Source organism: Rhipicephalus microplus, chromosome 1 (genome assembly GCF_043290135.1).
Source record: "Rhipicephalus microplus isolate Deutch F79 chromosome 1, USDA_Rmic, whole genome shotgun sequence".
NCBI classification, from domain to species: Eukaryota; Metazoa; Arthropoda; class Arachnida; order Ixodida; family Ixodidae; genus Rhipicephalus; species Rhipicephalus microplus.
In genome coordinates this window covers 185,487,957-185,512,821 of record NC_134700.1, presented here as the reverse complement: position 1 = coordinate 185,512,821, position 24,865 = coordinate 185,487,957, and positions in this window count along the sequence as shown.

Below are 24,865 nucleotides of genomic sequence, written 5' to 3'. Positions count from 1 at the left end.
TGCACGGACCGAGTACCGAAGCAGAGTAGCAATTCAGAGGACGATGCCTATGAGCCTCGATTACGCTATCGCGCTTTCTTCTTGGAGAGGAAGCACAAGCGTCCGGCAGTGTTTTTCACATTGCCCAGTTTGTAGGTTGTATGAGCGTTTGCAAGTTATGTATTATGTAGGTATTGGAATCTTAAGCACCACGGCGATGCGGCTGGACACATACGCATTCACCTGTTTCACATGGGCAACATCCATAATCTAAGCGTCTCCAATCGACCTTCATTTGCGCAATAGGGTAAACACGTCAGGGTTTGTTAGCCGCACTGAAGACAACGTCAATGCCGAACCGCTTCGCGGCCTTTCCTTAAACGGCGCGAAGTCTTTCTGTTGAAATGAAGTATTCAGAGGTGTTCCAGTAACAACACTGCTATATCTGCACTCTGGAATACTTTTTACATCTCGCGTTTTTTTTAATATTGCTCCGAAATATCTAGTTTCAAAAAGACGAAGGTATCCCGGTGTTACTTTTAAAGTTTTCCAATTGAGGCATTTTGATGCCTGTATTGCGGAATACTTTTCTTGGCGTCTGCCCGGCTCTGCTGGTGCGTCAATATAGTCACTTTAATCAAGAAGTAAGAAAATGAACGAAATATACTACTTGTATAAACTTTTCCATCACCGGCGATTCGCTTTTTTTTTCTTTTTATATGCCTTCTGTCGCGTCCCGTTGTGAATTGTTTAGTAATTTAATATTTGCAGAAGCTGCTTAAGTATGCCATCCTACACAGCGTAGCACACAACAATAGCCAAATAGATACGAAGGCTCATCTATCGAACAATTATTGTTTGCTTAAATAGTGCAAATTACTGTAATAGATTTCGCAATGGTGTTTTGGGGTATAAATGCTCTATTACTTTAAGTGCTTCACCGACGAGTCACCGTCGAAAAGTCTTTCACAAGTTAGCAACAATCCGAACGACATCACATTGTTAAACTTACGCTAAAGCCGAAAGACTATGGTTTCTCACTCTCTGTGAGATTACGCCACTTTTCTACCCAAATGTTCAATGCTACATTTATGCTTGGTTTTTTATTCCACAGATAGACGTAAAAGGCCGGAACCATTCTCATTTACGCTAGAAAAGTCGTCTCATTAAAGTTCCGCCTAATCTCTTTCTCTCTCTCATTAGCAGTCTCCAAATGATGTCGGTAACAACACTCTTACGAAAATACTCGCTATTTTATTGTCTATAGGAAGCCGAAGGCTCGAACTGACTAGCTTGGTGCATTAGAACACGAAAGGTTTTTTATTAGCGCATAGCACTACATTTAAGGTGTGTTTTCGCGATGTCTTGATTATGTAGCGTAATGCAGCTTTTATACCAGTGACCATTACACTGACCTCTGCACTGTACAGCACGGTTCTATTCTTGGTTCCTCTTAAGAAGACGTGTACACTATGTATAAGGTAATATATATTTTCACCTACGCAGATATCGTGGTGAAGTGACGAAACACTACCCAGTACGCAATGACTTGGGTCCTAAAGTCGAAAAATAAAACGAAAGGAAAGGAATTTTTAAAGAAATATCTATCACGAAAAAATCATGAGTATTGCAAACTACTAGTTTGGTTAGCATCGATCGCTTCTTTCTCACAGGAAAGAAGTGTAATCTTAATGACTCGTTAATTTTTTGTTTGTTAGACACGCTATTATGGAGAACTTACAAACAATTATGCCAAGGAAAGTATAGGGGATATTATTAGAAGCAGATGTAATCTAATTTTTGAAGAAAGATTGCGGAATGAAAGGATAATTTTCCGCGGGCAGGTACCAAACCTGCGACCTTTGAAAAACGCTTCCGGTGTTCTATCAACTGAGCTACCATGGCAGCCATCCCCCCGTCCTCATTATCGGGTATGTATGTGCATTTGAATGTGCCAGCATCAGCCAGCGTCACCTGTTGCCATTGCAGCGAGCGCGGGACACTCGATTTTTTTGTTTATTTTTCCTGTTGGCGCCGCGTAGCACGTCAACCCATTACGAGCTGGCAGTTGACCAACGATCCTAATATTTTTTTTCATTTATCGCTTTTTTTGGGGTTTCTCTGTTAAAGGTATAAATATTTACAGCAATCTTCTGTTCTTTTTAGAATTTCTTTAATCTGTCAGTTGCCCTAGAGTAAAAAAAACTCAAATGTAAGACCCAATTATTTTGATTCAAGATTTATAATACGCTTTTTCTGTGGGATTGTCTGTATTTACACTCCAGTTGGTAAAGTGTCTCGTCAAAACTAAGACTAAATAAATGTTATGCATCGAATAATACTTTTACACCAGCGAACCGCTGAAATGCGATGCAAATGATTAAATTTGCAGTTGAAGGACAAGATCTTGCAGATTACACAAAAATTTAAGTAATGCTAGTTGTTAAACCATTAATAATATTTGTATGCAGAGTGATGTCAGATTTATTGTGGGGAATACACAAGAGGGTCTTCCTAAGAAAAGGTTTGTAGGTCCATGTATGGTACTGAAAGGAAATTTGGAAGAAAGACATATGTTTGTGTGAAGAAGAGTTGAGAAAAAAGATATTTATTTATTTAGTTACTTATTTATTTATTTATACCATACCCACAGCGCCACATGACGTTACAGTGGGGGGGGGGGGAGAAGCAAAGAAAAGTTCAAAATATACAGTTGATAACAATCGCTAGCAGCATCAGGAAAACAAATAAATACATATACAAGAAAATCATGAGCGTACACTCATGTGCACCATAGTGACTCTTGGTGCAAAAATAAAAAAAACAAGATTGCAAGTAGACAAGAATACATTACTATTTAAGAATGAAGTGTGTTATAGTGACAAAAGCATAATTACATGAACAAGAATGCACAATAAATGAAAATACAATTACAAGCATATAGCAGCCATCACAAGCAGAATATAAGTGAACAGCAGCTCTAATTCAGCAGTGAAAAAATTATGTCATTGGACGATATAATTGCGACAGACTTGTCTAATTGATTCCAGTCCCGTATTGTTCTAGGGAAAAAAAGACTTGCTAAAGGAATGTGTTTTGCTGGGAAATTTCATAACCTTATTCTCATGGTCAACCCAAAGGGAATAGTAATTAGGTGCCTTTATGTAAAGGTGCCTAATAATGCTAACTTTTGATTGAAAGATGTTGTGGAAAAACTTCAAGCAAAGTTTGCGTCTTCGACAATCTAGTGTATCCCATTCCAGTAATTCTTTCGCGAGCGTAGGACTGAACTTTCTGTCGTAACGTCGACAAACAAATCGAGTGGCCAAGTTCTGCACCCTTTCAAGTTTTTCTGTGTCGCATACTGTAGAGTGGTCCCAAACGACACACGCATAGTCAAGAACAGAACGCACGTATGTTTTACAAAGCAATTCCTTAGTCGACATATTAAAGTTCTTCGCGTTACGGCGAAGGAAACCAAGTGCTTTCCCGGCCTTGCCTGTTATATAGCCAACATGTCGCTGCCAATTTACGTTAGACGATAGGTACACACCTAAGTATTTTTATACGTTAACCTTACTTATAATGACATTGTTAATTGTGTACGATGTCAGAGACTGTAATTTCTTATGAGTACACTCCATGCAAACTGTCTTATTCAAGACCAACTGCATGTGCCTTCGTGTACACCAATCACTGATTTTGGCCAAGTCTCTGTGAATGAGCGCGTCCCGCGAATCCGCAATTACCTTATACAAAACACAGTCGTCTGCGAACAACCGTATGTGGGATTCTACGCCCTCAGTTATGTCGTTGACATAAATCAGAAATAAAAGTGGCCCCAGTACCAACCCTTAGCAGGGTACCACGTAGTTGAGATAACCTCATTACCTGCGAAAAGCGAGTTCGTGTACTGCGTACGAATTTTGCACAATCCAATGAGAACAGTGCACGTCTCGACAATTTTTGCGCAGGTGTCATATGCAAAAAGGGGATCTTACGTACGTAACGCCACTAGGACAATACGTACGCTGCACAAGAGATTTTATAATCTACAAGTACATTTTCAAAATCTCTGGGCTGCGAGACAACTGCTTTCGCTATTTTATTTTAGCTACTAACTAGTTACAGGCTCGGCTAGTCGCAAGCAGTTTTTGCTGTGTTTTGATCGAAGATACGCGACAAGCAATCGTTGGCTGATTTGTTCGGCCTTAACAAGCATCTTCAAACAGCATCCGATCTATGTACTAACAATGAAACAGCCGGACAGTGAAAAAAATGGCAGGGCCCTATGTTTGAGGTTTCTTTTGCTCTTTCTATTTCTTACTCCTCTTCTTTTCTGTCTCTTTTCTTTCTATTATTCTCCCTTTCTACCACCCCAAGTGTAGGGTAGCCAACCGAGCCGGGTAGCCAACCGAGGAAAGCTTGGTTAACCTCCCTGCCTTTCCTCTCTATTTATCTCTCTCTCTTGCTCTGACACAGCAAATTTTTTTCACCGTACATTAGAAGCAATTTTAGGCACCAAACAAGTAAAATTTTTTCTTCCGAAAACTACCATGTTGGGGTTCGTGTTCATAATTTACTAGCTCTCATTGGTTTTCGAGCTCGTAGAGCACGGCATGCGTGGCCCTGCACCATGAAGAGGACACGACAGTACAGCAGGATCAGTCAGGAAGGCACCATAACAACGTCAAAGAGCAAGGGTGCTTCAACTGTGCAAAAAATAAAATATAAATAATGAATGTCCGGAACATAGATTGAAGGCGGAAAGACAGGCACTATAGCGACAAGTGTGATCAACAATTTTCATTGCAAGAGGCCCGTAGTCAGGGGGGGGGGGTATGCACCCTTTCCCTATCTCCACCCAAATTATATGGTAGGGGTGCTTCACCGAGAATAATCAATGAAAATAGGGGTATTCCAAAGCCTTCAACAAGGCCATTATGCTTTTCTGTAAATAAATGTCCTCGAAAAGAGCCTGCATTGCAGTGTTTAAAAAAAACTGGTGAACGATTTAGAGTACTTGGTACTCTACTATGCGAAAGCACTAGACCGCCCCGCGGGCCTCTGCTACACAAACGATATCGTTTAGAAAAAACGTTTAACGATTTCGAGTACTTTGTACTCAACTTCCGATCACTCCAGGACATTGTTCACTGACGATGGAAGAACGTGAGGGTAGTAATCGTCTTAGAAGCCGCAACCTTTAGAGAAAGCGCAAGTTCGAGTGATAACCATGAACAGGCCCTTCTGATTTTTGAGCCTATGTGATTAAAATGAAGTTGTTGTCATGCGTTCCTTTAGGAACGTAGAGTCGCCCTTTAGTTAATAACTTCTATTTATGTCGGCACCAGTCCTTCGAAACGCCTCAGTTAAAGAAAATTGTCACAATGTTACTTGCTTTTACTGACGGAATCCTATTCACACAAGATTGAAAGCACATTGAGCAAAAAAAAAAAAGGTGTTTTTAAGGCCCAATTCGGAAGCCCGACGCCAAACCTTCAGGCGAAGAACACTTTTAATTAGTGGTGGTGGTGGGGGAGGGGGCAGGGCAAGGCAGCGTAGAGGCCTCTATTTAGCAGTTACCATACCATAATTGTTTTTCCCGCAACTATAACAAAAATAGAATGATACGCGTGAAATGGAAACGTCTTTTTAAATGCGAAGCATTTCTTAGCAAACTTCGGCGACTTTGAGAGTATCTATCTATCTATCTATCTATCTATCTATCTATCTATCTATCTATCTATCTATCTATCTATCTATCTATCTATCTATCTATCTATCTATCTATCTATCTATCATCTATCTATCTATCTATCTATCTATCTATCTATTTAGCTCTCCATTTAGCTCTCCTGGCCATTTAGCTCTCCTGGCCATTTAGATAATTGTATCGCTACCAAACATGGTATCACATAACATGACTGTATGAAGAAAATTTTGATTAGTCATAACAAGAAAATCAGGGCATGTATGTCATGAATGTCATGATTTACTTTTTATGGTCCTGCAGCTCTTGCGGTCGTTTTATTCACATGGCATGTTGCAAAACTGGTACGGTATGATATCATTGCATGGCGAGCACAAGCGACAGGCCCTAACATGAAAATCATAACATGCGTGTCATGTAACAACATGACTACATGCACTCATGATACGCTCGCGTCCGTTTCGCTAGCGTGGCATATACCAAATTTGGTATTACAGTACGTGAATGCATGACGAAGGTATGTGACTGGTGCAAACATGGTAATCATGAGATGCGTGTCATGTGACTACATGCCACGCTCATGATGCGCTGGCGGTTGTTTCGCTAGCTTCACTTAGACCTAACTCAGTATAACGCGACGCGAACGGACGACATAGGTAAATGGCACATTCAAACATGATAATCATCACATGCGTGTCATGTAACAACTTGACTACAAGCCACACTGATGATGCGCTCACGGCAGTTTCGCTAGCTTAACATATGCCAAATATAGTATTAAATGACACCAATGGATGGCGAAAGTTCGTGACTGCTGCAAACATAATAACCATGAGATGTGTGTCATTTGAGGACATGACTATATGCCACAGTCAAGGCGACAATATATTTAGACGTGACGTGGTGCGCGTGCTCGCTGGCATTCATTTCGTCACGTCACGCCGGCGTTGCCACGCCAGGCACCAGTCCTGCTATGTATTCGCAGGCGCGCGCCGCACTGCGTTGCTTTGAAGCATGCGCATTTCAGCGCGTCCGGCGTCTCCCCGTCACGAAAAGAGGGAGACGCAGTGTTGTCGGGTAATGCATCGGCGCTAAATGCAGCATGTCACATTTCACGCCGTTGCCGACGAAAACTGGTCGCGCCTGGCGTCAAATGCTCGCGTTTTGCTAACGTAGGGTCGCTGTGTCCAGCGTGCGCGAGCGTGAACGCTACATTGGAGTATATTGGGCCTTTCATGATGCACTCGCGGTCGTTTTGTTAGCGTTACATATACCAAGTTTGGTGTCACGTTACGTCAATGGATGACGAAATATATGACTGGTGCAAACATGGTCACCAGTCATATATCATAGTCACAGTCACCTTTTCATAAAGCAATTTCAGACGGAACCATGCTTACTTCTCGAAACATTGGTATCACGAAGATGCTGGCTGCATCAGAGTGAATGAAAAGACACGCATGACGTGGAAATCTTAATATCCCCCTTCTCTGGGGCTGGCATAGCACCGAGGTCTTTAGCGCGGCCGTCGTAAAAATGGGAAGCCGCGGGTGATTGTGGGAATCATTGGCGGCAGGAACAATCCCCCATTCTATCGCTTCAACGAATCGCGCATGTTCGGCCCTGCGTATAAGACCCCCGTTAGCGCAAATCGAAATAGGAGTCAGCTTTGCGCGCAGCTATCGAAGCGTGCACTGCACTCACCTTCAGTTTCTGCGCCTCACTGCTTCTCCCCACTCTTTGCTGCGGCCCACTCTACCGCAGCAGCTTGCTGCTTAAATTGGATTATCACGCGAGCACACACACGACACTTCGAGTGGAGACAAATACAACGGTATAGAAACAATGGCGATAACGTTGCCCAAGAAGAAGCTGCCGTATAGTTACGAAGGGTCCTTAGTGCAATCTGACCTGCCAAGCAAAGGCTTCTACGAATGAACCCCTCTCGGAAATCTAAAGCGATACAGCGCGACTCCGAGTGCCGAGCCACTGCCTCTGTGTTTGAAACCAAAGAGTGAATCGAACCCTGATAGAGAAGGGATAGCATTGATATTGCAGCAGGAAAGGGGCACAGAAAAAAGAAAGAAAAGAAAAGCGTGTAGAGAATGTCGGAGGACAAGGTGAGGGTTCAGGATTGTATCGAGAACAATGAAACGGGTGACGGCTTCCACCTTCTAATAAACAAGGCACGCAAAAAAATACAAGTACTAATAAATAAAAACTAAATGGTTGGCTTGCGCGAAGCGGGGATGGGCTTGGAGGAATGAACTGCGCCAGTGGGTTGAATGGTTGCTTCCATTTTTTTTCTGCTGAGTACCTCTTTTTGTAAGCACCCATATCATTCATTTCTCCTCGTCCCCTCCCACAACCTTCCACTTTTTGTCGCACCGACAAACACTGAAAGCTTTTCGTCTCGGGTTGGTCCTTTTGCTTGCCTACTTACTGCGACCACCAGAACATTTTTTTACTATTATTGTCCCTTACCCGCCAGAGCGCTAACCCCCTATTTTGAGCTGCTTTCTACCGCATGTGTTTTTAGCTACATGTGACTTAAGATGCAGAGCTGAGGAGGCACTAATTCACACGCATGCACAATATTCGAGATATATGGCTTGAGTGAGACCCAGAAATGTCTATTGGCAAAGTGATGGGAGCGATTAAAAACACCGATGCTATATATTTGAAGGAAAATCCATATTTTTTGCAGTGATCACTGATATCACCAGACCTTTCGTGAGGCACTAACGTACGCCTTCGACACTGCACGTGGTTTCTATTTCAACCAGAAAGTGTGCCGCACCGAATTCATGAGAGATCTTTCCTAAGTTAATTTTTGGGACGCTCTCACCAAGGAGTGTACGTCTTTCTCCTTCCAGTGACAGACTCCGCAGCAAATTGTACAGATATGTCTAACAGTCTAACACTATTCGATATGTGGAAAATGTTGCCGTATCTGGCATCGGAATGCTCTGCCACGTTTGCTTGAACGGGTAAATTCTACTGAGGCCGTGATACAACTTACAGTGGAAGATAAATCTCATGCCTATATCTTCATGGCTACGTTCTGTTCACGACATCTTTTCAGATAAATCTCCCGGAATAATACCGTTAAACGAGGTAGATGCTCTGAGTCCTCACAAACAATGACCGACAGTATTCAATGAGTTTTTCTCGTTTTGCGTTCAACAATGACGATTCTTCTAATGTGCCTCTTCTGGTGAACCACGAGGAAACGTTCTGTGATCCATGTTCTTCTTGATCTAGATCAACGACTTTCCTTCATCTGTACGGCTGTTCGCTCACGACTGAAGCCCCTGTCACACACATAACATTTTAGATTATCTTCACTCTCTTCAAAAAGGCAGTGATCTACAACCTTCAGCTACTGAAACATCTCTCAGATGTCTATAAACTCACTCTATATTATTGTAGATCTCCTCAAAAATTCACTGATCTATCTGCAGCTGGTGAAACATCTGGCAAATGTACAAGCACTCATTTATATGCGAGGTGCTTTCTTTCTGCCGTAGGAGCAATACCTTTAAATTTTTATACATTACGAATGGTAGCCCACTCCCCCAAGCCTCATCATGCGTATACCTACAAATCATCTAACACCTGATTTCCGTGACGTATGCACATAAAAGCTACCTGCTCTGAAACGCCTAAAAACTGGGTTAATTTGCATGCCTCACCCTCCAGTGAATGCCAATCAGCCTACCTTTATTTGTTTATATTGGCCATTTATTTGTTTATTTGTTTATATTGTTTATATTTATATGCAATTAGAATTTGCCTCCATATGTGATCACCTCATTGCGAGTACCTCAGTAGTGCGTCGATAATTATTTAAAACGGGGCAGGCCAGTATATTTCTTGCTATCATTATTGTTATGCCAGTGAATATCAAATGAACCTTAAATTCAATCTCCAGTAATTCGAAACATGCCGAATGATTTCCATGTCGTCTGCATTGCATCTGTATGTCTACAGTGCCCAATCACAGTATCTGCCGCTTCAGCGAGCCAAACGCGCTCATATGGACACCTCCCCAATAGCCAGTGTCTCCTTCGAGTTTTCACGAAAGCAAAAGAACTCAATTGATCTTGCTTTCCACGAACTCTTGCCTTGTGGGACAGCCGTATTTATGGTGTCATCATGTTAATTAACGGTAACGCGATTTATAATAAACTTCACTGTTCGAATAATGATGTCTAAGGATCTGCCACTTGTAAATTTCAGCCTGCCCACCGTAGTTACGCTTTTACTGATGTATCCACTAATCTGTTGTATATTGTTTATTGTATAGGTATTGATCTATTGTAATATTGTAACAAATGTAGCAGCCTCACAACTAGGATGTTCTATTTACACGGTTTATTGAGTGAGAACTTGTGCCCAAAGTGAACGACGCAAAGCAATCAAGAAGATACGAAGGTCGGCAGTCCTCGTGAGCCTCTGCCTCGAGCACCCTCGTTCTCTTCTTCTTCACGCACGTTGGCTGTTCGGTGGAGTACCGTGCGCATGCAGGGCCGGCTCGTGCATTGCGGCTGGCTTAATCGCTCGTAGTCATGCCGTTAGTGTTTCTCTTCGTTCCTGACGTCCGCGTTGCGCGGAGCAATGGCAATTTCCTGTGGCAATATATTATATTATTCAATATTCTTCTTGCTTTATTTAACTAATTCTGCAGAAACGTAGTCTAAGCAGGAAGGGCATAAAATGGTACATACATTGAACACGTTTGAAAAGAGGTATAAAGGATATAGCACACAATAATACAAGAGAAATAAAGTTAATACGTTTGGTAAAACGCAACAAAAATAAATAATAGTGATGATTAAATTGTTTATTCACTAAGGCAGTTACATTCGATAATAGTAAACGCAAAAAAGAATTCCTAAATTTGTTCTTCTGAGGTCATTGTTAGTGCATCTTTTTTACGGTGAGGTGTCATTCTGGCTGACACGATCGATAGATATAAAGACGAGTCAAGGTGTGAATTCTTCGTGTAAAGTAGTTTAAGAAACTCCAGTCTCTGCTTCTGTCTTATGATCAAGAGTCATTCAGTACGTTAATCTTTTAAAACCTGTGTGAAGAAGTCCAATCTTGGTAAGATGCTAAATAGAAACACAACTGCTTTTCACAATACTCTCTCGATTTTATTTTAGTCAGTTTTGGTTTATGGTTCCCAAACAGTTGATGAATGTTCAAGTCTAGTTTTAATGAAGACGTTATAGCATAGACACTTTACATTGCGAAAGAAGTTTGAGCCTCAAGAGGCATACTTTCCTGAACTATGAGCTTCAAGTGTTATTATATGGCCATCTTATGTTAACGCACTTGCTGTTAAAAGTGAGCCCTAGATGCTCATACTTAAATACATCATGTTAAGAGGATGAGCTCAATTTATACGTATGAAGCAAAGGTGACTTCTCATGTCATTCGCATTGTAATGAAACATGCGATCTTAACATTGATTTATAACAGGGAACTACTTTTCAAGCTTCACAGTATGTTTGACAGAAATATAAATGGCATTTCTCTTCAAGTGTATCTTTTGTCTCGTATGGGATTCCGGGTGTCCAATGAATCACTATATTATAACGCTAGCTTTGATTCTCGAGATATGTTAGCTTATTAGCCTGGAATGTTATATTGCCGCGACATATTGCCTGCATTCAAACAACGCGCCCATCACCGCGCGCACAGGGAGATACATGCGCGCCGCCTAGTGTTGCGCAGAGACGATGATGATAGCACGAAAACCCCGCTGGCCCCGGCTGATGTGCGTCACGCGCTTGAGACTCTTCTTGAAGAAGTAGAAGAAGGAGACATCTTTGGTGTTCTGCTGTAACGTGCTACGACCATAGTCTTTTTGAGTTGTGGGCACAGGTTCGCCTTGAATAAATACGTTTTATTACACCCCGAGTCCTTCAACATCGTTACATTCCTGGTGGAGGTGCTGGGTAATGAAATAAAGCCCTACGAACGCAAGACAGCGTAGCCCCGACCACCAGCGAGTTGATCCTGGGGAGCTGACCCCTGCGCATCAGAGGACCAGTCGCCGTCTTCGAGGTGATTCACCAGAATTCAATCCACTCCACTTCACGCCAAGGGGAACTCAGTCAATGGACGCCACCACCATGACAAGTCATGTAACACCGGCCCAAGTGGTGATAAAGCAGCCTCACCAGACACCAGTATTTCATGGCGACTCGTATGAAGACGTAGAAGATTAGCTGAACCTTTTTGAGAGAGTGGCAGGTTTGAACGGTTGGGACGAGAGAGAGAAGCTCCGCCGCGTATACTTTGCTTTGGAGGACTTCGCAAAGACGTGGTATGAGAACCATGAAACCTCCTTTGCGACCTGGGATGAATTTCGGCGACAAGCTCTGGCGAGTTATGCCAGCGCGGATCGCAAAGAAAAGGCGCAGGCTGTGCTCGAATCCAGAAACCAACTCACCAACGAAAGTGTCGCAATGTATATCGAGGAAATGATTCGCCTGTTCAAGCACGCAGATTCCCATTAGACTGAAGACAAGAAGCTACGCCACCTCATGCGTTAAGTGAAGCAAGAGCTATTCGCTGTTCTCGTCCGCAACCGACCACGAACAGTTGCGGAGCTTCATACGGAAGCGACAGTCATCGAGAAAACGCTAGAACAGCGGGCTCGACAGTACAATCGAGACATAAACTACGCACCTGCCAATGTCTTCTCTGGAGACCAGCGAAGTGACATGGATGCCCTGCGAGAACTCTTCAGGTCGGTGATCAGGGAAGAGCTCAGCAAGTTGCAAGCACCTCACACTACAGCAACACTGTCTGTCATCGACGTAGTACGAGATGAACTGAGGCAGATAATACGTGAGCCGGAGCGTGCCCCGCAGCCGATGCACAGCCTCGGCCTGTGCACAGCGCCAGCTACGTTTCAGAGATAATGGACGCTGTCCTCGCGGGACTGAAATGGCAGTCCTGCTTGGTGTACATGGATGACGTTGTCGTATTTTTTGCTAAATTCGACCAACATCTAGAGCGACTCCGCACAGTATTAGAAGCCATTCGTTCAGCAGACTGGACCATCAAGCCAAAAAAATGCCACTTCGCTTTTGAAGAGCTTCGATTCCTCGGACACGTCGTCAGCTCCGACGGCGTTCGGCCAGATCCTGAAAAGACAGCTGCCATCGCGAAGTTCCCGACACCCACAGACAAGAAGTCAGTACGTGGCTTCCTGGGTATATGCGCGTACTATTGGCGATTTATGGAAAAATTTTCGAACATTGCTGAACTACTTACTAATCTAACAAAAGACGAGGTGCCCTTTATGTGAGAAAGTGAACAACAGGAAGCATTTGATGAGTTAAGAACACGCCTGCAAGCCTCTCCAATCCTCACACATTTCGATGAGACTGCCGAAACTGAAGTTCACACTGATGCGAGTAATGTCGGCCTCGGAGCCATTCTAATCCAGCGGCAAAACGGCCAAGAAAAAGTGCTAGCGTATGCCAGCCGCAAGCTTTTGAAAGCTGAGACACATTACTCTGCAACCGAAAAAGAGTGTCTCGTGGTCAACTGGGCCATAAGTAAATTTCGGCCGTACCTCTACGGTAGACCATTCCGAGCAGTCAGTGACCACCATTGCGTGTGTTGGCTTGCGAATCTTAAGGATCCCTCTGACCAACTAGCAAGATGGAGCCTTAGGCTACAAGAGTACGATGTTACTGTGGTATACAAATCTGGGAAAAAGCCCAGCGATGCCGACTGCCTGTCACGCGCACCAGTGGAGACGTAAGAACCAGAGAAAGAATACTTCTCGTTTCTAGGCGTCGTCCAGGCATCAGAAATCGCTCAACAACAACAAAATGACCCCGATTTGCTACCCCTTATACAGCGTCTCCAAGGACTCAACGTTAAAGTCTCGCGCACTTTATCCAGAGGGCTCCGTTCGTTCTGTCTTCGAGAAGGGGTCCTTTACAAGAGGAACTTCAAGCCTCATGGTGACAAGTTTTTACTCGTTGTACCTGCACCTTTACGAAAGAAGATTCTGCACGCATGTCATGATGAACCAACATCTGGACACATGGGTATCAGTCGTACACTCGCCAGAATTCACCTAAAATACTACTGGCCAAAACTGTTATCATCAGTTCAGTGCTATGTGAAAACTTTCCGCGAGTGTAAAAGACGCAAAACTCCATCCCGTGAAACCAGCAGGCCTCCTCCAGCTAATATAACCATTCCAACAAGTCGGTATGGATCTCCTAGGCCCGTTTCCGACATCGACTGCACGCAATAAGTGGATAGTCGCAGCCACGGACTATCTCACTCGTTACGCTGAGACTGACTCGCTGTACAGTGCAACAGCTCTTGAAGTTGCCAAGTTCTTCATCAATAACATAGTCCTCAGGCATGGTGCAAACAGCGTCGTAATTACAGATCGTGGCCCAGCTTTTACTGCAGACCTAATGAAATGTCTGATGCGAATGACCCATACCGACCAGAGAACCACGGCCTACCATCCTCAAACAAATGGCCTAACGGAGCACCTGAACAGAACTTTGACTGATATGCTTTCAATGTATGTCGACGTCGAACATGAACTGTGGGATGAAATATTGCCCTACGTCACGTTCGCATATAATACAGCCGTTCAAGAAACATTGCGAGTGACACCATTTGAACTTGTATTCGGCCGAACAGTCACCACTCCACTGGAGGCCATGTTACCACTGAATGAAGAAAGCAGCAATCCACCTGGCTTAGACGACTTTCTGCAAAGAGCCGAGGAAGCACGACAGATGGCGAGATACAGAATACGCCGCCAACAGCGTGTCGACTCCTGTCGGTACAATCAGTGTCGTACCGAAGCGCATTTTCAACCAGGTGACAAAATATGGATATGGACCCCAGTGCGTCACCGTGGACTTTCTGAAAAACTTTTTAGCTGTTACTTCTGGCCTTACGAAGTACTCTATCGTGTAAGCAATGTAACTTACCAAGTCAGATCCGCTATACACGGGAGCTCAAAACGCCGCAACCCTACAGAGGTTGCACATGTAGTCCGAATGAAGCCTTACTATTAAAAATCACCGGAATACCAGTGACGCCTACCACGAATCTATTCATTGTCTGACGCATAGGTACGATGCGTATGAGGAGGGGTATTAAGAAATGTAACGATGTTGAAGGACTCGGGGTGTAATAAAACGTATTTATTAAAGGGCGAACCTGTGCCCACAACACAAAGGGACTATGGTCGTAGCACGTTACAGCAGAACACCAACGATGTCTCTTTTTTCTACTTCTTCAAGAAGAGTCCCAAGCGCGTGGCGCACATCAGCCGGAGCCAGCTGGGTTCTCGTGCTATCATCATCGTCTCTGCGCAACACTAGACGGCGCGCATGTATGTCCCTGTGCGCGCGGTGATGGGCGCGTTATTTGAATGCAGGCAATATGTCGCGGCAATATTACGTTCAATCGATTGCAAATGAATAATACTTGCGGACGCAGTCACAGATCACTAACACGACAGATAGTCCGGCTGCAAGTAACAATAGTTTACAATCAATCGTACGTATTATAACATTCCTGACTAACAACTCGAGAATCGCAGCCAGTGTTATAACGTAGTAACCTATTGGATGCCCGGAATACTATACGAGACAGAATATACACTCAAATATACATGTTATTTGCATTACGTGTTCTTCTTTTTAAATATTTTTGCCACTGGACCCCCCTTACTGAATATCATTTTGTGGTATTATTAGCGAAATAAATAAATGAATACACATAATAAAAATGAATATGTACAACTGGACTATGTCTTCGTTCGACAATTTTATGCTTTTGAAGTTGTCAACGCCAGACGCTACATTTTAATGACATACACGACTTTCGCGTTCCTAAAATTGGTATTGCAACACGTAACAATAAGCAAAAGTATCACAGTGGGAATGAATTCAGTTAGTAACAGCGTATGTCTATGGGTGTAAAGAATAGAACTAGTAGATGATGAGCAAGCGTTATTTAATTAGCAGAAAGATCCTCCTCCCCTTTCAGGTGCGAGAGGAGAAGGGAGGACCAAACCAACACGACGGCCATGATCATATGGGCCCTGGCGGCGTCTTCGGCCTGCCGTATTAAGTGGGCCTGTAATTGAGAGTCAGAGCTGAGGAGCGTGGTATCCCATCCACTCCCGTCTGGAAATTCACCTCTCATGGGGGCCTGCGGACATGCCCATTAAATGTGGCTCAAGTCTGCCCTGTTGTGGCAAAATTTACACTTTTCCGATTGATGTTCCGGCGCGCAGCGGTTCATTGTTACTGGACTAGGAACCGTATGGGTCTGGAGTAGGCGACACACCACCGCCTGTTCTTTGTTTAATGGCGAGTTTGCGGGAAAATAAATTTTTATGCTTAGCCTATAATACTGCGTAATATTTCTGTAAGTGGTCATCCGCTTAAATTTCTCATCGTCCTCCCCGCTCGACCAGGGCAATCCAGAGACTTGGTCTGTAAGTCTTCGAGCTGTCTGGTGTGCAGCCTCATTGTCGGGTAAAGAGGAGCGATCGGGTGCCCAGACTATATCTATTGTTCGTTGGTCTTTGCATCCAGCCAATATTCTTAAACCTGTTTGGGATATTCGCCCTCATGCAAAGTTTCTCACAGCCGTCTGCGAGTCACTAACAATTAGTGAAGTCGATGTGGATGCTATTGCCAGTGCAATAGCTGCTTCCTCCGCCTGTTCTGCAAAGCTCGTTCTCACAGAGCCGCTGACAGCATGATTTCCTTTGTAGCCCACTACTGCTATAGTCATGTTGTCATTTACTTTGTATTCTGCCGAGTCTACGCATGTTGTTTTCGGTAAATGTCTTACGTTGTTATGCATATTTTTCGCTCTTTCAGCTCTCCTTGCCTTGTGATGGTCGGGGCGCATGTTTTTTTGGAATCGGTAAGATTAGTAAACATTTCCTGATCTCATACCGGATATCCTTTTTGCGCCGATTGGATTTGCGCAGTTTATACACTGTTCCTCTAGTAATGCTCTGCCTGTTTTACTCTGCGTTAGTCTTTCATACTGTACGATTCTTTGAGCTTCTATAAGCTCTTCTGATGTGTTGTGAAGCCCTAATTGAAGTAATTTCTAATTAGGGGTAGTTATTAGAAGTCCGATCGCCTGTTTGAAAACTCGTCTAATGATTCTGTCAATCTTTTCTCTCTCGGCCACTTGCAGTCGGAGGTACGGAATCACATATACAATACAACTAATGAAGAAAGCCTGTACCAGTCTTATCATATTATTTTCCTTCATACCACAGTGCCGGTTTGCAATTCGTTTAAGTGAAAACATAATTTGCTGCGCACTGGTTTCAAGTAATCTAATAGCCCCTCCATTATGCCCGTTACCCATAAGCTAATGTCATCTGCATAGAAGCTATGATAGAGTCCTGAAATTTCCTTCAGTCTGGTAGGCAGACCTATCATGGCCACGTTAAAAAGAAAAGGGGATAGTACTGAGCTTTGCGGCGTACCTCTGCTGCCCAGACTAAACTCTTGGGATTCTGTTTCGCCTAGTATTATTCTTGCAGTCCGCTCAGTTAAAACGTGTTTTATATAATCGCATACTCTTTTTCCTACCCCTAACGCTTGAAGATTGGCAACTACAGCTTTATGTGATGTATTATCGAATGCCTTTTTAAGATCTAGGCCAACTATGACCTTCGTGTCGTGTGTAATGACACCCAAATAAGATCTAAACATTGACCAATGTAGTGCAAGAACTGAACGATGGCAATCTTATTTCCTTTTTCCTACAGTGCCTTCTTGTGTGTCTGAAGTTAGAAAATAGTAGCTACAGTAACAACGCGCTAACTTCTGCTGGAAATAGACTGCGTTCCGTCATTAACATGGTGGGAGTTTCAGGAGTTGACTTAGGGAGTCTAGGAAGTACAATACGAAAAAAATGAAAGCAATAACGAAAAGAGCAATTACAAAGATGAAAAAGAGCTTCAAAGTAAGACGCAATTAGACACTGCCTTCAAAACCTCTTCCTCAGCAGCCCTGCTCGTTCCAATATAAAAATAACGTGTCTTCGTACCGCCCAAGCATTCTTACCACGCTACGACGTTCGATGGATCGACGAGCCACCAGACCACACCCATCGATTGATCCCCTCATTTTACACGTTCAAATCATCGCAATATCGCGCATTGAAGGTACACACTACTTTACGCCTTTATATTCTTCTTCGTCTGCCTAAAAGCACGGCAGTTTTCTTAGTCGGTGGCCTCATCCGCACGAAGCTCTATAGAAGCGCTGTGCCAGAGGGTATATATTTTCGCAGCCAAGGTTCGCAGGAGCAAAATTAAGGATATGGCGCCATGGCCGTGTTGCCTTTTTTTTGAGATCACCTCATGAATCTCGGGCTCCGGACCCGCCAGAGCTTTACGTGGCTTAGGGAACCAACATATGGAGTCGATCTTCATAAAAACCACAAACGTGGCTCTTGTCATCTTAGCGAAGTGATTTGCTTCAGTTTGAGGGCTATTAGTATGCCCAGGGGTGTGTGCCTCCCTGTTGTTCCTCATATTTCCAAACACGTGCATGCTTTGCTCTCTTGATAAATCTAGTTCGCTTAGATACGGGATTATTTTTCTTGCCACTGTGAATACACATGAAAGTACTTGGTGTGTTCACAGATTAGCGATGAGAGAGAAATGTCTTGAGATCCTAGGAGGGAATGCAGCCACCGAATGGGAGTTTGTTTCTGTTATTGCGATAGCAATTATATGGACACACTCGGCTGCATTTTTGCAATTTGCTGCCAGCGTCAGCGTCGTCATCAGTCATCCTGTATGCATACGTGTATAGATAGAGAGTTCATCGCGTGAGCCCATAAAAGCGGCTGCATTGTATCATACCTACTTACTCTGACGAAGGCCGTGCCACGGCCGGAACGTTAGTACAGGCAATTTCCAACTAGCACTCCTAAACCACGTCTGGCAGGCGGCGCAAGCCAGTGGAGGCTTGGACATGGGACCCCACCAATCTAGCTCTTAAACACCTTCTTTTTTCAACCTAATGAAGTTATTTCTCTCACTTTCTTTTCAAATGTGCTATCTGCAAGTTCATTCAATGAAGAAAGAATCCGTACCTGTCGTGCCTTCCCTTCAATCTGCAAGTTCATTCAATATATATATATATATATATATATATATATATATATATATATATATATATATATATATATATATATATATATATATATATATATGGGATATGGCACAACGGGAGCGTTGTCAACAAGGATAAATATATTTATTTCCCAACAGTTTCGGGAGGGGACCTCCCTTCATCAGGGTCCCCTCCCGAAACTGTTGGGAAATAAATATATTTATCCTTGTTGACAACGCTCCCGTTGTGCCATATCCCATACCTTCACGAAGACTAACTGGCCCATTGAATTATTACTCCCACTATATATATATATATATATATATATATATATATATATATATATATATATATATATATATATATATATATATATATATATATGTGACGCTATGATGAATGGGAGACGTGGCCTGGCTCATACCCCATCTTTATTCCATTCTCTGACTTCTTCCTCATCTGCCTCTACCAACCATCGCTTCATACGTCACACGATTCCCCCTCCCCCCAAAAGATGGCACTGGTTACAAACTATAACAAATTAAAGAAGTGAATGAACAAAACAATGCCGTATGATAGCGTATGTTTTTCTTTTTGCAGCGTAGTTAGGCTGACAATGTCTGTCGAACGACCCTGGTCCGGAACGTCAGGGTAGGGGCTGATATTGTGAGGATTCACTCGCTCGTCACGCGTAAATTCCGTCGCACGCTCGAAACCGTCTGGGCCTTGTGTGTGACACGAAGCATCAAGTGATTCGGGTTGTTCAGTAATACCTGAAGTATTATGGTGCCGTAAATACATTGGAAATGCCGATTTATTTGCCCGTGAAAAATCCAACCGTAAGTTCGGCCTTTTGGCAAAATGGTCTACATTCCTATCGGCATACGCTGGCATTACCTTCTCTGCTGCGACGCGCAAGTCCCTAGTTGGTGTTGTAATGCGTGAAGTGTATTTGGACGAGTCATACGATGGTACAATGGTGGAATATTTTCTCTGAGGTCTCGTTTGGGAGATATGCTTACTGCGGGAAGACTTCGCGTAACTCTGATGGGCGAGTTGAAAAGCTTTCCGCTGATGGAGTATGGACAGGTCTTTATCGTATTCCTTGAAACGGCTGATCATTTCTTCTTTGATCTTTTTCCAAGACTCATCGTTCTCGAAGATGTGGGTGAGGTAAAATTTGAATGCCTAACCTGAGATGTAGTCAGTAAAGTTTATGACCATCTCCTGTTCCGACCATGATGCAGCGGTTGCGTGGAGCTCGAACAGGTCGAACCAGTCCTGTACAGGTCCATCGTCCGCTGCTCCGGTGTACTTAGGGATGGGAAGGTCAGTCGATGATTCGGTCATGGTGCTGGTCGCTGTCTGCGGCCAGGAGATGATTCCGTAGTCGATGTATGGTCAGGGCGTCTTATGGAGAACTGCGTCGATGATGAGACACTGATGAAGTGGCTGGGAGGTCTTCATCCTGTCGACTAGTGTGACGCTATGATGAATGGGAGACGTGGCCTGGCTCATACCCCATCTTTATTCCATTCTCTGACTTCTTCCTCATCTGCCTCTACCAACCATCGCTTCATACGTCACACACACACACACACATATATATATATATATATATATATATACATATATATATATATATATATATATATATATATATATATATATATATATATATATATATACTCGTGTGTGTGTGTGTGTGTAAACGCAAAATGAAAAAAAAATCCAGCGAAGGCTCCGGCCGCGGAATTGAACTGAAACCTCTAAGTCGTGAGTGCGAGGCGTTAGCGACCTAGCCACGGAGGAGCACCTGTTTCAACTTTCAAACGATAAGCTGTCTATACCTACCACTTCACGCTGCTGACGGACTCTTCGGGGGAAATTATCATTCTTTCAGCATTACCAGAGAGATGGTGCAATGAGCGCACGTCGCCACAATGTCACGACATGTCGGCGCGCGCTCTCATCTCTCACACGTACTTTGCGCCACGGAGAGAGAGGGGGGGGTGACGCTCGCTCGCGCGCTCTTATCTCGCGGTGGGGAAGATCGCACGTCTTGGCTGGCCTCGCGCTATCATATAAACAATTCTGTTGCAGTTACCGGGCGTACAAAAATAACTGCAATCGTTGAACAGTCTCCGTTTGGGAAAAGGGTGCGCTTTTCAGAGATATCGAATTAACAACTGAGAACCTTATTCGCGATCATCTGTACCTGTGAGTACAACTCGTACGTCATTTGGGTGTTAGAAACGCGGGCACGTTTTGATCTGCTTGTCATTATGCGCGTGACCTTCCTAATTATTGCTATCACGTTCAATGCTTCCCTTTTGCTGCGAAGCTGTGACTGGTTGTAGCTGCCGAAAGTTACAAAAGGTTTTTTTTCTTTATTATTTTGTTCCTGTGAGCTCTGATGAGTTCCTTGAGTTTGTGGTGCGTGTACGAAGCTTTAAATGGGGAAAAATAACAGAGGTCATAAGGCGGGGATGGTGATGTGTAGGATGGTGTGGGGATACATGGAGTGCCGAGAGCAAATTTATAATCCGAGACTGTATTTATTGGTGGAAATGTTTATACAGCTACCTATTGAGCGCTTTGCTTTGTTTACGTGTCTCCGTTTACGTTATTAATTTATCTTCATTGTTAAATCATTGTGATACCAACGATGATGCATTCTGAGTATTCTGCTAGTCATGCTTTCTTGATTTTCGATAGAACGCTTTGCAATGAATGGACCGATTGAGCTGCCCCTTCTGCCCAATCAAATTATATGATGAACTGACGCTTCACGGAAACTCTACATACTTGCCCGCGAGCGCACCACATTTCGCGCACGCATGATTATATACCATATACGCAACCCTCAGTCTTCGAATCCCTCCAGAACTTCACTGATGAGACGTTACTATCATTGGGCTATCATTGGGTGTTGCATTTAACAATGCATCTGCATTCCGTACAGGAATGACTGACACTACAGCATGTGACCATAGCGGCAGTGACGAAATAACTTGGCATATTATGTGAGAATGCCCGAAGTACTCCTCGCAGAGACAGTCACTATGCAAAGCACTAGGCAAACTGTACAACCAGACTTTTGCTCTACCGACAGGACTTTATGTCGCAGAAGAAGGCTGTCAAGACGCTCCTGCGCTTCCTGCGTTCCACCGGTCTTTCCAAATGACTGTGATTAGAACACCCTGCATGTGTGTGCATGTGTATACTTTTCCTTAATTTCTTTTATCTCTCTCTATCTATATTCTTTTTCCAACCCTTATTTCTGTACTCCCTCTTGCAGAGGGTAGCAAACCAGTTTCTCTAGGGTAACCTCCCTGTCTCTTTTATTTATTTCTCCCTCTTTTTTTTTACTTTCTAGAGGCGTGCTTTCAATAGATTACCTATCTATCTATCTATTTATCTATCTATCTATCTATCTATCTATCTATCTATCTATCTATCTATCTATCTATCTATCTATCTATCTATCTATTTAGCCACCTACGTCTGGGTGCTCTCGAGATCACCCCTTCAACTTGGGGTAAACCAGACGTGGTATGAAAGGGTGAAAGAGCTTGACGAATATCATTGCCTAGTCATGACATAGAGAGTGTGACAATATCGTCGCGCACGTCGTCGAGCCCTTTCCGCAGACACGTACGGCCCGCACCCGTATACCATGGGTGGGTATGTGCCACAGCTATATACGTATGCGTGGCGGGTGATTGAAAGTTTATGTCTGACTAGGAACGCCGAGTACAGAAATGGGTAATTTTAACACCTGAACACTAAAAAAATGGCAGCATATCCACGGAGTGAATGATGGAGAGTGGGGCGAAGAATTCGTTCGTCCATTCGTTCTTGCTTCCGTCCGTACATGCATCCGCCAGTGTGACCGTCCATGTGTGCATCAGCCCGTCCGTGCGTGCGTCTGTTCGTGCGTCCGTCCCTGCGTTCGTCCATGCTGCTACCCCTGCGTCCGTTGATGCGTAAAATTCATGCATCTGTCTATGTGTCCGTTCGTCCATCTATTCAACACTCCAAGTACCACCATCTCGCATCTTTTCATCATATATTCCCCATATAGAAGCACCGCCATCCAGCGGACATTCCAAGGACTAAACGAGAGGTGGCACACGCACACTTTCTTACGGCTTGCGCTTCAGGTCCACTTCCCACCTTTAACCACCTCGAGTTCATGGTATATACTAGTTCACTGTATTCATGGCACTGCGGTCGAACACTCGCTAAACCTTTCGAAAACCAAGGATTTTACGCCCAGCGAGTATGACGTAGCAAGCTTTTTCAGTCAGATAGTGCTCAGTGTGCATGCCATTGGCTGCTAATTGGAAATGAGAGGCGGAGATTTCGGCTTTTACTTTCTCCCGGCTTGCGCTTCGTGTCAATTTCCCATTTTTAACCACCTCGAGTTCATTCATGGTATATTACCATGAATGAACTCGAGGTGGTTAAAAATACAATACAAGTTCATTGTATTCATGGCACTGCGGCTCAACGCTCGCTAAACCTTTCTAAAGCTAAGGAGGTTACACCAAGCGAGTATAACGTAGCAACCCTTTCTTGTCAGATAGTGCTCAATGTACATGCCAATGGCTGCTAATGGTGATCGCAGCCTGCGCGTTAACTAAAAGCCGAATGCTCCTGTCTCTCATTCCCCATTAGCAGCCATTGACATGTACATTGAGCACTATTTTTTATTGATCAACAACGCACAGAAGAAGTCTCTCACCGGCATCACCGTGGAGGTCAAAATGTTATACCGCTATTTCGGGAATGTGCCACCGGTGGTTACGTACTACGAGGGACGCACAAGCCACGCCATAAGGAGCTTCGCCCTTAAAAGCTTACACCGGCAACGTTGACGCCGCAAATAAAAATAATAGATGACGTGGTCTCAGCAGGAATCAAACCCCAGCATTCCGTGTGGCAAACAAGTGTTCTACCACAAAGCGATGTAATCTCTCGATACTATTTTTCAAATAGACCCCAATGTTTGTGAAATTTCAAGTGTGGTTGCAGTGCCGGCTATTCAATTTTGTAAACATTACGTATGAACACCTATGATACAGCTGTCATGCTGGGTTAGTGTCAATTAAAGTTACGTGCCATTCACTGCTGTCAATTCATTCATGTAGAAATACCGACTGCTACCATTCTCGCAAGGTCCAGCGCTTCTTATCAGCTTACCACTTCTGTTGTCGCTAATATCCACGTTGATTGATTGATTTGTGGGGTTTAACGTCTCTAAACGACCTTATGATTATGTGAGACGCCATAGTGAAGGCCTCGGTAAATTTTGACCACCTGGGGTTCTTTAACGTGCACCCAAATCTGAGCACACGGGCCGACAACATTTCCGCCTCCATCGGAAATGCAGCCGCCACAGCCGGGATTTTATCCCATGACCTGCGGGTCAGCAGCCTTGTACCTTAGCCACTAGACCACCACGGTGGGGCGCTAACATCCATGTTGATGTTTGCTTTGTTGCGCAACACCAAGCAGCTGCTTATTTAAGCATTTCCAACTTTTCAGCATATATCTATGTGTGCAACAGTTGCACATATACTTGGCGTCATTTCATGACGTTTCCCTCAGTCAATAAAATTACAGTATCATCACTTTTCCCTCCGCACGCTTCGCATAACGCCGAGTCCCAAGGTGCATTTGATGTGCCAATTTTTTTTAGCATAACAGTGCGAAATTTCTGAAATGCATGCTCGTGTAATTCTGCCTATTACTAAGAAAGATTGTACTCAAATGATGGATTCCTCAGATGGTATCTAATAAGACCTTATTCTCAAGTACTCGAAGCAGTGGTATAGTAAAAACGTTTGTTAATTTTATGTAGAATTTAGGAGGAGCTTTCGGGGAAGAGCTGCACTTGGTTGGTTGGCTTGGTTGAAAAAAAGTAGCAAGCTGTGTCTATCCTTGCAAGCAAGCGAACTATTTATTCATCGGCCTTCTTCTAGATGCTGTCATC